A 14,207-nucleotide genomic window follows, 5' to 3' on the forward strand; every position below is an offset into this window, starting at 1 on the left:
AATGGCCTAGTGTGGGTAGCTGTACACTGACCAAGCAGCTACCCCCTCCCCCTGTATAAAAATATTTCTAATAACATGCGAGGGAGCGTAGCGACCGAGCGAAAAAAAATCACATTTCAAAATGCTTGAGAATTTTTGTTTATCTATAATATGCTTCGGGGTCTGATGGGTGTATGTAGATGAAGGTATTGAGGGAGTAGGACTTATTATCAGGAAATGGGTTTGTGTCGTTACTCTCCGATCCAGTTGTTTATTCTCAAAATTTAGAAACTTTGAACGTAAAAATGTAAACTAGAACATGGCAAGAGATGTGGTTTTAATGCCAATGACACCCTTCTATTTTTTTTACGAGGAAATGTGTTGACCAGGGAGAAAATGTTTGAAGGGAAACCTTGCATGTGGAGCATTTAATGAATTTTGTGTTTGAAAAATATCTGAAGGCGCGATAAAACCCTCAAACCTGACATGAAAATACCATTAAAGAAATAAAAATTGATTTTTTTCGGTGTGCTTCACGTGCAAAATTCTGCATGAATATTTGGGTCATTGTCTTTACCCCCCCCCCCCTCGCCACCCAAAACATTGAGAGACATTCCTGACTCTAAACTATATGTTTTATTAGATTAGCCTCTATCGGGGAGTATAATAGCGACAGAGCCATCCCCCCCCCCCCCCACACAAAATATATATATATCCTAAAGAATTACACAAATTCGGAGCGCTTTTGACAAAACACAGACACGTTTTGAGTTAAAACTTCAATTTTATGGCATTAGTATTGTTATATTCGTGGAGGGTAAAGTATATAGGGAGGTTAATCTGAAAGAAAAAAATGCAAGGCCGTCTATTATGTTGCAGGAGATCCTAGACTTCTTATACTCGCACTTTAAGAGAGCATTCAATTCAATTCATTTATTTCACTCGATAAAAATAACATATACATACAGGTAAATAAGAAATACATCATGACAAGAACAAAACAAAGTAACAAAAATGATAATACAGTAAATAGTGTACAAAACAGGCTTCGAGTGTGGACTGGCATTAAAGATCTGTTGGATCTTAGAAGTTCCAGCCCAATAAAGAAAGAAAAAAGGATACAAAATAGAACATACAAAGACAAAAGAATACAAGGGAAAAACAAGCATTAATAAAGTTAAAATGAAGTGTTTGCCTTTCTAGGAAAATGATAGAAAAAGGGTAAAGGACTAGCGTATGTGGAGGGTCACAGAAAATCGACAGGTGAAATTAGTGAGAATAAGTGCAGGAGAAGGGCAAACACAGAAATTAAAGTCATGTTACGCAATATACTTAGTTGTTATTGGACGCGAAAGTTGTTAACAGAATTTCTTTGTACGGACGTTGAAAACTATTAAGGGATAAACTATTTTTAAGTTTAGGGGGAAGAGAGTTCCATAATTTGGGACCTGAATACATTATAGTTTTTTTAGTAAAAGAAGTACGGACGGAGGGCATGTGAAAATCAAATTGTATACGAGTTTGGTGAGAATGGGTAGTAGTATTGAGACAAAAATATCTGCTTAGTGATTCAGGAATTATCTTTTTGTGACAAGAATACATAAATGATCCAAGGGATAGTTTATAAAGGTCAAATACACTCAGGACTTTTAATCTTTTAAAAAGGACACTAGTGTGGGCATTAAATGAAGTTTTACATATTATTCTTACTGCTCTTTTCTGTAATTTAAATAATCTTAACATATTTAGGTTATTAATTGAAAATTTATCATGTTTGCCAAGGCAATATATCAGTGTTTTAACGATACAAAAAATATTTCTATTGCCACCCATATTGTATAAATTATATGACCTTAAACTTTGTATCCTCAAGCCTATACTTGCACCGAAAGATGCATGGCATATACACTGTTGGTCATAATGGTGGAATAATTATTTTTACCCCAGTTTAGGGAAGGATTTATAAAAATTATTTATTTCTAATAGATCTAGATAATGGCATACATTCTCAGATTTTATTGAATATTGATTTGCGAGTGTTTCTTTTGCGTGACTGCTAAATCATATGTGTGCTACTATGCTAATCAGCTAGGGAACCTACGTCCTTAAATCATAATTGACAGTAATGAGGATTAATGCCTCACAAAAGGGCACTTATATAGCTAATCGACACGATTTTTATCCTGGGGCCTCACAGTAACGAGGCCATTACTTAGCCCCTGAATCATGACTGTACGCAGTGTTTGCTAGGGTACGCGGCCGCCCCCACAAATCCCCCAAAACGAAGAAAATGCAATAAATTGTCAAAAATTCATTGCAATTTCCCCCCGCCCCCAACAGGAAAAATTTATCTGTGTGGCCATGCCTTGAACCATAATGCATGGCCCTACAGAGGAATTTTTCCTGTTGGGGGCCGGGGGAAAATGCAATAAATTTTTGACAATTTATTGCATTTTCTTCGTTTTGGGGGATTTGTGGAAGGGGCCGCGTACCCTAGCAAACACTGCGTACAGTCATGATTCAGGGGCTAAGCAATGGCCTCGTTACTGTGAGGCCCCAGGATAAAAATCGTGTCGATCAGCTATATATCAGTGCCCTTTTGTGAGGCATTAATCCTCATTACTGTCAATCATGACTTAAGGACGTAGGTCCCTTAGCTGATTAGCATAGTAACACACATATGATGAAGCAGTCACGCAAAACAAATACTCGCAAATTAGTATTCAATAAAATCTGAGAATGTATGCCATTATCTAGATCTATTAGAAATAAATAATTTTTAAAAATCCTTCCCTAAACTGGGGTAAAAATAAATATTCCACCTTTATGACCAACAGTGTATATCACAAATCAACCGTATTGAATTATATTATATTATAAAATCTTCATCTAGTAAAATCATTTGTTAAATCCTATTACCAATATCCATTTATTCAGATCAGAGTTTAGTTACTTATATCTTATTTCAATATCTTATTTTTAACAACTATTGTGTGTGTATTGTTTGTATTAATCATTTTTGTAAATTGTACGCAATTCAGCCGTAAGGCTGCTATGTGCTATGTTTTTTATACCGAAATAAATATTTAAAAAAAATTGTTGGCTGCGGTGGCCCATACAACATTACAATAAGTTAAATGGATAAACCATTGTATAATAAAGGTTGATTAATATGTTTTGGGGAAGGAAATTTAATTATTTCATTACACCTATATTTCTTGAAATAATCGAACATAAGTAATTAAAGTGATTGGACCAGGAGAGTTTATCGTCAAGTTGGATGCCAAGAAATTTTGTATAAGATGTGTGTTGAATTTCCTTACTGCTGAGATATATCCTAACATCGTTGGGATTGAAGTGGCGATTTGTAAATATCATTGATGTAGTTTTAGAAATATTTATTATGAGTTTATTCTTGACTAACCATTCTTCTACATAAACTAATTTTTGATTGAGATTTTCACATAATTTATTTACATTATCATTTGTATTAGTGCATTTAGATGCTATTTTGCGAGGGGGCGTTTAGCGACTGAGCGAGCATTTTTTCGAATTTGAGTTAAAGAGATGGTTCAGGCCAAAAATATTTAATCTAAATAAGTAGAGTAAAATTCAAAAAGCAAAATGCTGAAAATTTGATCAAAAACGGATAACAAATAACAAAGTTATTGAATTTTAAAGATTTGCATTATTCCGGTGAAACAGTTCTAGGCATGTCATCATGAATATTCATTAGGTGGGCTGATGATGTCATATCCCCACTTTCCCTTTTCTTATGTTATTACATTTTTTCACACATGTGTAAATGATATGTCTCCATTATGATACATGTGTAAATGATATGTCTCCATTATGATGAAATAAAGTCAGCCACTATATGACAGATTAACCAAGGCGTAAATGTTTCCTAGGTAATTGGTATATACCAGCTTGGCGTTTACAGCAAAAAAATGATATCCTGCCGAGTTCCTACGGGAGTTACCAAAAACAGAAACAATAACAGAAAATAAGTTGCGGCAATAAATAACTCATGCACTTAATTACTTGTCAATCCAATTGTTTTAGTTCTTGGTAGAAAATTTTTCAATAAACCTAATTTTATATGATAAGATGCAAAAGAACAAGTGGGGATATGACATCATCAACCACCTACTGAATATTCATGATGACATGCCTAGAACTGTTTCACCGGAATAATGCAAATCTTTAAAATTCAATAACTTTGTTATTTGTTATCCGTTTTTTTAAACAAATTTTCAGCATTTTGCTCTGTGAATTTTTTTCTATTTATTGAGATATAAATATCTCCAGCCTGGACCATCCCTTTAATTTTGATTTAAGAGCATGTCAGATTGTTGGCTGGCGCCACTTACGGGGTTTACCTACGGAAATAAATTTATGTGGGTGAACCCAAGGGCGTAAAAGTGAGCCAAGGCGCAAAATTAGAAGGGGAAAAGGAAAAAAATGAAAAAAAATATATCGCAACTGACAGCCAAAGAATTAAACCATAGGCGGATCCAGGGGGCCCGCCCCCCCCCCCCCTTATTGGCGGAGCAAAAAAAGAAAAAAAGGGGAAAGAAAGAAAAAAAATAAAAAGAAGGGAAAAGAGAGGAGAAAAGGAGAAACATAAGAGGAGGAAGACGAGTGAATAAATAAGATGAGAGGAAGACTTGGAAAATAATCTTTAAAAATCTTTCATGTCGGGATATAAAATTTTCGCTCGCGCTTCGCGCTCGCATTGCCTTTTAGGTGATTTACATATGAATAAATCTAAAAAAAATCTATCTTGCTCAATATGGAGCTTAAAATATTAAATTTTGAAGTCAATATACATAACATATTTGAGCTCGAAAATTTAACTTTCATTATTTTGTTTGATTTACAAATTGATTTTCAAAAAGTGCTCTGTAAAATTTTTTGTTTTATGGTCTGAATATTATCATTTTCTGCTTGAGCTGCGCGCTCGCAAAATTTGATTTGTCAGTATACCTATCATTTTTCTGTATTCCATAAAGTTATCAAAATATCCCTATTCGGGTCAGATTGTCAAAACGTATCAGCTAGCGCTGCACGCTCGCATTTTGATGAGTGAGTTATGTATATTAAAATCCCAATTTTGATAACAGTTTATCAAAAATATCGGCTCGAGATTTCAGCTCGCATTGATTGTTGAAAGATATTTAACTCATGCATCTTATTCATAATTACAAAAGTGCTTTAAACGTCCAGTTTTCAGGCCATAATATTAACAGATTTCGCGCTATCATGCTTAAGAAGAGAATTAGGAAGATAGTCATCATATTCATATGATGACATAATGTCCCTATAGAGGTAACTCGACACATGCTCCGGCGACGATTGCTCCGGTGACAAATGCTCCCCAAAATGTGACATTTGCTCCGCGACATTTGCTCCTCGACATTTGCTCCGCCGACATTTGCTCCGCCGGCATTTGCTCCACCGACAGTTGCTCCGCCGACAGTTACTCCGCCGACATTTGTTCGTCGACTATTGCTCCGCCGACATTTGCTCCGCCGACTATTGCTCCGTCGACAGTTGCTCCGCCGACAGTTACTCCGCCGACAGTTGCTCCACCGACAATTGCTCCACATTTAGCGACAAATACTCCGGCGACAAATGCTACCCGAACGACACATGCTCCGGCGACAATTGCTCCATCGACAATTGCTCCGCCGACAGTTGCTCCACCGACATTTGCTCTGCATGTAGGGACAAATGCTCCGCCGACAATTGCTCCACATGTAGTGACAAATGCTCCGCCGATAATTGCTCCGTCCACAATTGCTCTATCGACAGTTTCTCGGCATGTTGCTTTAAAAAAATTAATATAAGACCTAAATAAAATACCTGCGACAAATGCTCCTCGAATAGCAATTGCTCTGCTCACGATTGCTCTACCGACAGTTACTAGGCCTAAAGGAAGACAAGATACTTGCTCTGACCATAGGTCCATGCTCTGACGAAAACATTTGTTACATCCTTTTGTGTTACATACTTTTTTGTATTGTTCTGTTTTACCATTCATGTTGTTGTGCCACTTTATACCCTATATAGGCCTATATATCGGCTGACAATGTTAATTTTAATATAAAAAATATCCAAACATCTAGCTCGGTTCTTACGGCTCGGCTCTTCGATCCGGGTCTTCGATATAATAAAATAGCTTGTCTCTAAGTGCTCGTAAGGTGCATTCATAAATTGGTATATACCCTACGAAAGTAGTCTAATGTTTATGGAGTTATACTAATTGAATCAGCTGGTATCGTAGACCAATGTAAGAAACGGAGAAACGAGCTTTTTGCTTCTTGGCCCTAGTCCTCTAGGCAAACTCTTATGAGCTAAAAATCCATTTAGGAGGATGATGTTAAAACTGGCGTACCGATTGCTAATTTACACCAATCTACCCCTCTATGGTCTTGAAAAGAAACCATAACCTCTGCATGGCATATTTTGAGCGAAGTTTGCAAGTACATGTATAGGCCTACTATGAATTCGATTTAAGCCTTAACTGTCATGGCGAAATTCATCTAAATAATCATCGCTTCCGAGGCGATTTGGATATACTAGATTTGCTTATTATTTTTCGTTCGTTTTTAATAGCTGGAAAGCCTTGAATTTCCTCTGTGTTATTCCCTTTCTTCTGTGCTATATTCACAGGGGCCGCGGAAGCGGGGGCTTCGGCCACCCTTCCCCCACTTTTTCCCAAAACCGTGTACAAAAACGTAAAAATGACCATATGATTGTGATTTTTTGCATGGTCAGCCCCCACCCCCTTATGGCTCTGCCCCCTCCCCCCTCCCTTTGAAAACCGTTCCGCGCTCCCTGATTCATCATCAGTCACCCCCCACCCACAATAGAAATCAACACTCATGTTTCAAGTTTCTAGTTTATTTTATTGATTCCATATCCGAACATAGAGGATTGATAAAGAAATATTTTTTTTCACAAATGATAAAACAGAGAGTTACATTGAGAAAGGAAAACCCTTTTTGTAAACGAACAAAGTACCCAATGAAAAAAAAAACATAATGGAAAAAATAACTATATGCTGTCAAAACCGGTTACTATTGGCCACCCATTATTGTACTGCTCACTGATTACTCCCAATCCCCCCCCCCCCCCGCAAGAATTCTGAGCTGTGGGGTAGCAAATTCGGACATGCATCGCGTCATAAAATGAGGCATAACATTTAAACATCTTGGTCAAAATTGAATGAAAATTGACGATCTTGGTGTATGATTAGTGAAAATGAAATCTCTTTGGATGAATTTTCACTTGATCTGCAACGACTCTTTGCTACTGCTATAATTTTACACTGTCTAATTCAAGTTCGTCAACAGTCAATTCGTCTAATGACCATTTCGTCTATAATTGCCAGTCAGGCTAAACCAATTCCGTCTAATATCCACTTGGTCTAATATTACTTGGTCAATATGATCAGATGATTAAATGATTTACTCATCAACCTTTTTTTGCCATTTGATAAAATGAGAAATAAGACTGACCGGCAGTTATAAAATTGATAGTAGACCGAGAGGGTTAGCACATGTGGTAACTGTGAGGTTAACAAAATGCTTGTATATCAATTGATAATAAGCCCATTTTTATTCAGCGTTAGCTATTGCAAGAACTGTCATCAACGTGGCATAGTTTGCGATGCAAGCATTCTGTTTAAATGCTGGTGATATTAATTTCTAACTCCAAAAGTAATTCATGCATGACCAAACCAAACAAGAATTTTAACCAAAACAAATTCTCCCAGGCTAACACCAGGCAGATTTTAAACGTCATCAGTCATTGTTAGATGAACTTAATTTTGCAATGAAAGGTGAAAGTTAAAACAGATTAAACAATGAAATACCTAGGTCTTATAATATAGATGACAAGTCGAAATAGAATATACACTCTAATAAAAATAGCAACTTAGCACCTTTCAGAAGAAGGGTTCAAAACTAAACATCTGAAGGTGCAAAGTAGGTACAAAAATGCACCTTTAAAGATGCTCTTAGTGTGACATTGGTCTGCACCTTTTATATTAATGAAAATAATGATATTAAAGGTGTAAAGTTGAACCTATTTTACTTGGCGTGTATATACAAATAATACGTGCAGATCTATACCCTGGTAGCACATAATGTTTTAATAACATTTCGAAAAGGTCTCACTTGTTTTTACCAAATAATGTTTTGTAAGATTGTTTTTATAACATTAATACAACATTTTAATCCTCGCGTTTAACATTTTAATAATTTTCTGACCAAAATAGTTGGACCAAGCTAGGAAAAGAAGCAGGGTTAGAAGGTATTGATTTGTTAAACTTTGTAAAAGTTATGCTGAAAGAAAATAATGTTTTTGAAACATCATTATAACTTTTAAAAAAAAAATGAAAAAAAAAGTTTTAATAACATTTTAAAAATATTATTGCTAAACGTTATATAAAAATGTTTCCCTAACCATACATATAACCATATATTTTTTTTTATGTTTTCGTAACCTTTACCTAACACTATTATAATATTTTTTAGAATGTTTTTGTGCTAGCTGGGTAGCTTTCAATAGCTATTTTGAATACATCGTACAAATATTACAAATCTATCATTCACCCTTGCTATGTGCAGTACGGGGAAATTGCCTTAGATGTTTCTAAAAGAAAATTTTAGAGATTGCAAATAAAAAAGATCTGCACGAATTGTCACTGGTATTTTTTTATTATGAGACAAGAAGAGGAAGAAACCTACTGCAGATTTGTTTTCCTTGGCCAAGTATCAGTTAAAGACTATATTATTTGTAACCACCCTAATGTTTTAATGTATTGACTGTCTTACACATATACATCAATGTCACGAAAGAGGATTTTTTTTCCGTCACATTTTTAATACTAGAAAGGCAAATTCCCTCAATGTAGTTTTACCAAATCCGGGTTTAGAATTTTTTAAATAGTTGTTCAGACATGCCCTCCATTATGACTGAAACAGACATCCCTATGATCTTCAAAATCCTAATTAAAAACAACTTAACGATTCCTTAACCTATCTTAAGCTATACTTATTTTTACCTATATATCTTGATATTTGAATGATTTCATATCCCCCGGTTCCATAGATGCAAAATTATGTATACCATAATGATATTTTTGCAATCTATTCTTTTATTTCATTTTTTAAAGATATAAGCCTCATACATGCAATGTATTTACTCATCTTAGTTTATTTCACGTATATGTTGTTAACAGTGATAAAAACCCAGCTTATATTTTGTTAAGATTATTCACTTGTTTTAAACGTTGTATACATGTTATATGCGAAATTTAATTTTGGTAGTTTTATACCCATGTACTTACACTTCATATTTTTGGTTTTTACAAGAATTTTGACAAGCATTTGGCATAGCGTGATGAGTTCCTGTTTTAGCTGTATATGCTTTCTATTTCTTTTTTTTACTTTGTCATATTGTAAATGATTTTCGACCTTTTTTTCAATTTTTTTTTTATACTGTGTTGGCTAGGTTTTGACATAATGTCGGGAAAATAACTTTGTAAAAGAAACTGATTTTTTGTTTTCTTTTAAAAAGTCGTTCATTGTCATTTGTTATTGTATGTAGATCTCAACCTTTATGCATGATCATATTTTAACAGATCATTTTGTTGAAGTTTGAGGTTAGTTTAGCGTGATCAAACAATGCCTATTCTTTGAATGGCTCCAAGGCACGTCCTCGACCTCAGCAAGTCTGTAAAAACTAATTTTTAAGAGGAGAGTTTTTTTCACACTGCACGTAATTGAAGGGAAAACATAATAAAAGAAAATGGAGTGAAAGTGACAGGAAACACCTTTCTAACAAGATTGTAAAACTTTTAGAGGGGCTAGGAAAAAGTTAGAAGAATAAACAGTGAAAACAGACCAAAATAGCATTAGAGCGAGAAGAAAGAGAAGAAGGGAGAGGGTGTAAAAGGAAAAGGAACAGAAGTTACTGGGAATGCAGAGAGAGGGGGAGAGAGAAATTTTAAAACAGGAGGAGAGAGGGACGGGGGAGAAGGTGATTTTCAAGGAAAGAAAGGGAGAAATAATCGAGATAAAAGCGCTGATGGGAAATTTAATTTGAGTAAAACTATTTCTTTCCGCTGAGCAATTCAATTAGTAATATTAAAAATATATAAAATAATAATAATGACCATACAGCTTTGGAGAAGAAGCGTTGTTATTTTTACAAAAAGAACAATAATTCTTCGGTGGATGGCATTTTCGACGGAGCTATTATCAGAGGAGCATTTGTCCCTACATTCGGAGCAATTGTCGGCGGAGCAAATGTCGGTGGAGCAAATATTGGCGGAGCAATTGTCGGCGGAGCAATTGTCGACGGAGCAAATATTGGCGGAGCAATTGTCGCCGGAGCATGTGTCGTTCGGGTAGCATTTGTCGCCGGAGCATTTATCGCTAAATGTGGAGCAAATATCGGGGGAGCAAATGTCGCGGAGCAAATGTAGCATTTTGGGGAGCATTTGTCACTGGAGCAATCGTCGCCGGAGCATGTGTCATGGATTCCCCTATAGAATGTCCCGGTCCTACCTAAAAACTCAAAGTAATATTAATGAAACATATCAGTTCTTTTTTAACTGTGATCCATATCCACCTCACAATTTTCCCACAAAGTGCTTGAAATACAGAGCCTAAATTGACCCTTTTTCAGATGGGAATATCATATATTTTTAGCTCGCCCTTGGCACTCGCTTTATTGATTTTCATGATTTATTTATTTATTCAGTCTTAAAAAACAGGGTGATCTTTTCAGAGCCAAGAGGCCTGCTTTTCAAAAGAGCCCTGTTACATAAATATTTCATACAAATGAGAACTTATAATGTACAAAACCATAGAGATAGAACTACACAAAATAACACAACACATATGCAATTAAACTAAATTGAACAAAAATAAACTGAACTAAACTAAAAAACTTAGCTAAAAGCATAACAAAACAAGACATGAAAAAGGAAAAGGAAACTGGTAACCAGCACGACATAAAAAGTTTGGCTTCTATCAGTACGATTATAACAGAAATGAACCAGGAATTTCCTGCATTATTTTAACAATGACAGGTTGATTGTGCGTATTTGGGTCTTAAAAGAATTGAGTGTAGTTGCCGTACAAATATAGGTTGGTAGTTTGTTGTAGATACTTGGGGCTACGAATGAAAATAACCGGTTTTTTTTTTATTTACTAATCAGTACTGGGTTTTGGTATGAACAGTGGATTTAATGTAGAATGGCGGGTGACATAATAGATAGGACGTTTTGTAGCGAGACCATTCAAGTAATAGGGTGCTATATAGTTTAAGTCATTAAGTATTTTAAAGACAGAAATACAATACTGATAGTTAATTCTACTGTCAACGCTTTGCCATCCGAGACTATTAAGTAGAGTTTCTTTGGTAGTTGTGTTGTCTGCGTTAAGAACTAGTCTTGCATATCTGTTCTGGGTGCGTTGCAGTTTTATCAAGTCCGTTTTGTTACATTTTCCCCAAACTACCGAACAATAGTCTATGTGGGGTAGAATAAACGAGTAATACAGCTGTGCAAGGATTTTCTCTGTTAAAAATGACTTTATCCTCCTAATGCACGCTATTGCTCTATTTATCTTTCTAATTGTATTCGATATATGTAATGACCAGTTTAGACTCTGGTCAAGAGTTATACCAAGGTAGTTAGTATGAGTTACATTCGCGAGGTAATCTTCCCCGTGAGAAATTCTGAGAATCTGATTTCTTACTTTACGTTTAGTGCCAAATACCATGACTTTTGTTTTAGTAGCATTTATTTCCATTAGATTAATTTTGAACCATTGACGCAATAAATCGTATTCCTTTTGCAGGATCGTTTGGCTGCTCAGAATATTATTTCCTTTGCAAAACAATGCCGTGTCATCGGCGTAGAGGGCAATTTTTGTTTCATTTTCAAATTGTAAATTACACATATCATTTACGGATAGGCAAAAAAGTAAGGGCCCCAAAATGGACCCTTGTGGGACTCCAGAAGAAACATTCTCAAAATCACTCAGGGCACCTTGGAAAGAAACGCATTGCTGTCTCTTACAAAGGTAAGAAGCAAACCATTTTAATTCAGTTGTTTTTAAACCATAAATAGGCAATTTGATAAGAGAATTTCATGCGATATAATATCAAAGGCCTTTTTTAAATCTAGAAAAATTGCCCCTGTTATAAAACCAGAATCAAGATTATTTAACAGAAAGTCAGTAATTTCAACTAAACATGTGGCTGTTGAATGCTTAGGGCGAAAGCCTGATTGCCTGTGTGACAGTAATTCAAATTTTTGTAAGTATTCGTAAAGCTGCATGTGCACCGCCCTTTCGAGAATCTTAGATACACAAGATAATAATGATATTGGACGAAAGTTGTTTAATACACCCGAATCCCCACCTTTCGGTACAGGAACAATCTTAGCCTTTTTAAAGGCTGATAAGAAAGGTATTTAGAATACCCAAATTCTAGGTCGAAATCTGAAACGCGTTTATTCAGATCTGCAAATTGTTCTCTATTTAAATCATTATCCAGTTACAGATCACAATATTGTCTGCTCGCGCTTTGCGCTCGCATTATTAATGTAGGGAAATTTCCAATTACTCATCCTTTTCATGATTTACAAAACATGAATAGAGTGTCCAGAATTTTTTCGCTCGCGCTTCGCACTCGCATCAATTGTTTAGTTATATACTTATCCTTTTCACGATTACAAAAAGTTCTTAGAATTTCCATTCTTCAGGTAGAAATGTCAAAATTTTCAGCTCGCGCTTCGCGCTCGCATTATTTGATAGTTAAAATATGTAACGTCTTCATGGCTAACAAGCGGCCGTTAACAGATCCTTTTTTGATCAGATCAAAACGTATATTAAAAATAAACAATTTTTTCTGCTCGCGCTTTGCGCTCGCATTATTAATGTTGGAAGATTTCCAATCACTCATCCTTTTCATGATTTACAAAATATCTCGATTTTTTCAGCTCGCGCTTCGCGCTCGCATCAATTATTTAGATAAACATTTCCGTTTCCATTCATCGGGTAAAAATGTCAAAATTTTCAGCTCGCGCTTCGCGCTTCGCGCTCGCATTATTTGATAGTTGAAATATGTAACGTTTTCTTGGCTAACAAGCTGCCGTTGACATATCCCTTTTTTATCAGACCAAAACGTATATTAAAAATTTCTGCTCGCGCTTTGCGCTCGCAGCAATTATTTAGTTGGATATACATCTCGTTTAGGATCATAAACATTGCCCAAAATGTTTAAATTTTAAGACAAAATACATAATATAAAAAAAAGCTCGCGCTCGCACTTTTTAAATAAGGCTTATGATATTATATATATATATATATAAACAAACAAAAATTAACTTCGAGCGGCCGATCGGGGAAAATATGGCTGAAAAAAAATTCCGGGCCCCCCTATTGGCGAAGGCTGGATCCGCCCCTGTTAAAGTACCTTGACTGTGGATGATGGAGGGTTGAAATTTCAACGACTGTCTTTAAGACAAAATGGCCACCCCCACCCTGAAATTTTGAAAACTTACATTTTCGAGAAAACTTTTACAAAATCCACAAAAATATGTGCACTTAATTTATCAATTTCACGTAAGAAAATGCAAAGGCACCCGTTTGGGTTTCTCCGAAAAAAAAATTACGCGTCTTTAATTGCGCCCCCCCCCCCTCCCGTAAAAATTCCGTCTATGGCCACGCCCCCAGTCTTTTGGGGAGGGCAACGAAACAAAAAGAGAGGGGAGAACAGGGAGGGGGAAATGGAGGAGAGGGGGCACAGGAGGAATAAAGATGTAAAATGAAAGAGTGGAAGAATGATGTTTCTGGGAAAGATACGACAGAGATTAATTGTCTTCATCAATGAGCGGACAATAAATCGGGCGTATTTTGTTCACCTATGCTATGATAAAAATGAAATAAGAACACGCAGGCCTAGGGGAAGGTGGGGCATAATGGAATTCTTAATTTCAAACTTGCATTATGACGTCATCAACGACACAAAGACAATGACACTGAACCCCTCCTTCTCCCCCCTCTATGTCACTCTTTATTGCCTCTTAATTCATCCTAAGTCTGTCTAGTCGTTTTCCGCTCAATAGTTCATGACCATCTGAACGTTCTTATTGAGATTATCCAACTTCCACAAACGATGCAATTGATCTTAAAGCTCGA

The sequence above is a fragment of the Lytechinus pictus genome, chromosome 4 (genome assembly GCF_037042905.1).
Source record: "Lytechinus pictus isolate F3 Inbred chromosome 4, Lp3.0, whole genome shotgun sequence".
In the NCBI taxonomy this organism is placed as follows: Eukaryota; Metazoa; Echinodermata; class Echinoidea; order Temnopleuroida; family Toxopneustidae; genus Lytechinus; species Lytechinus pictus.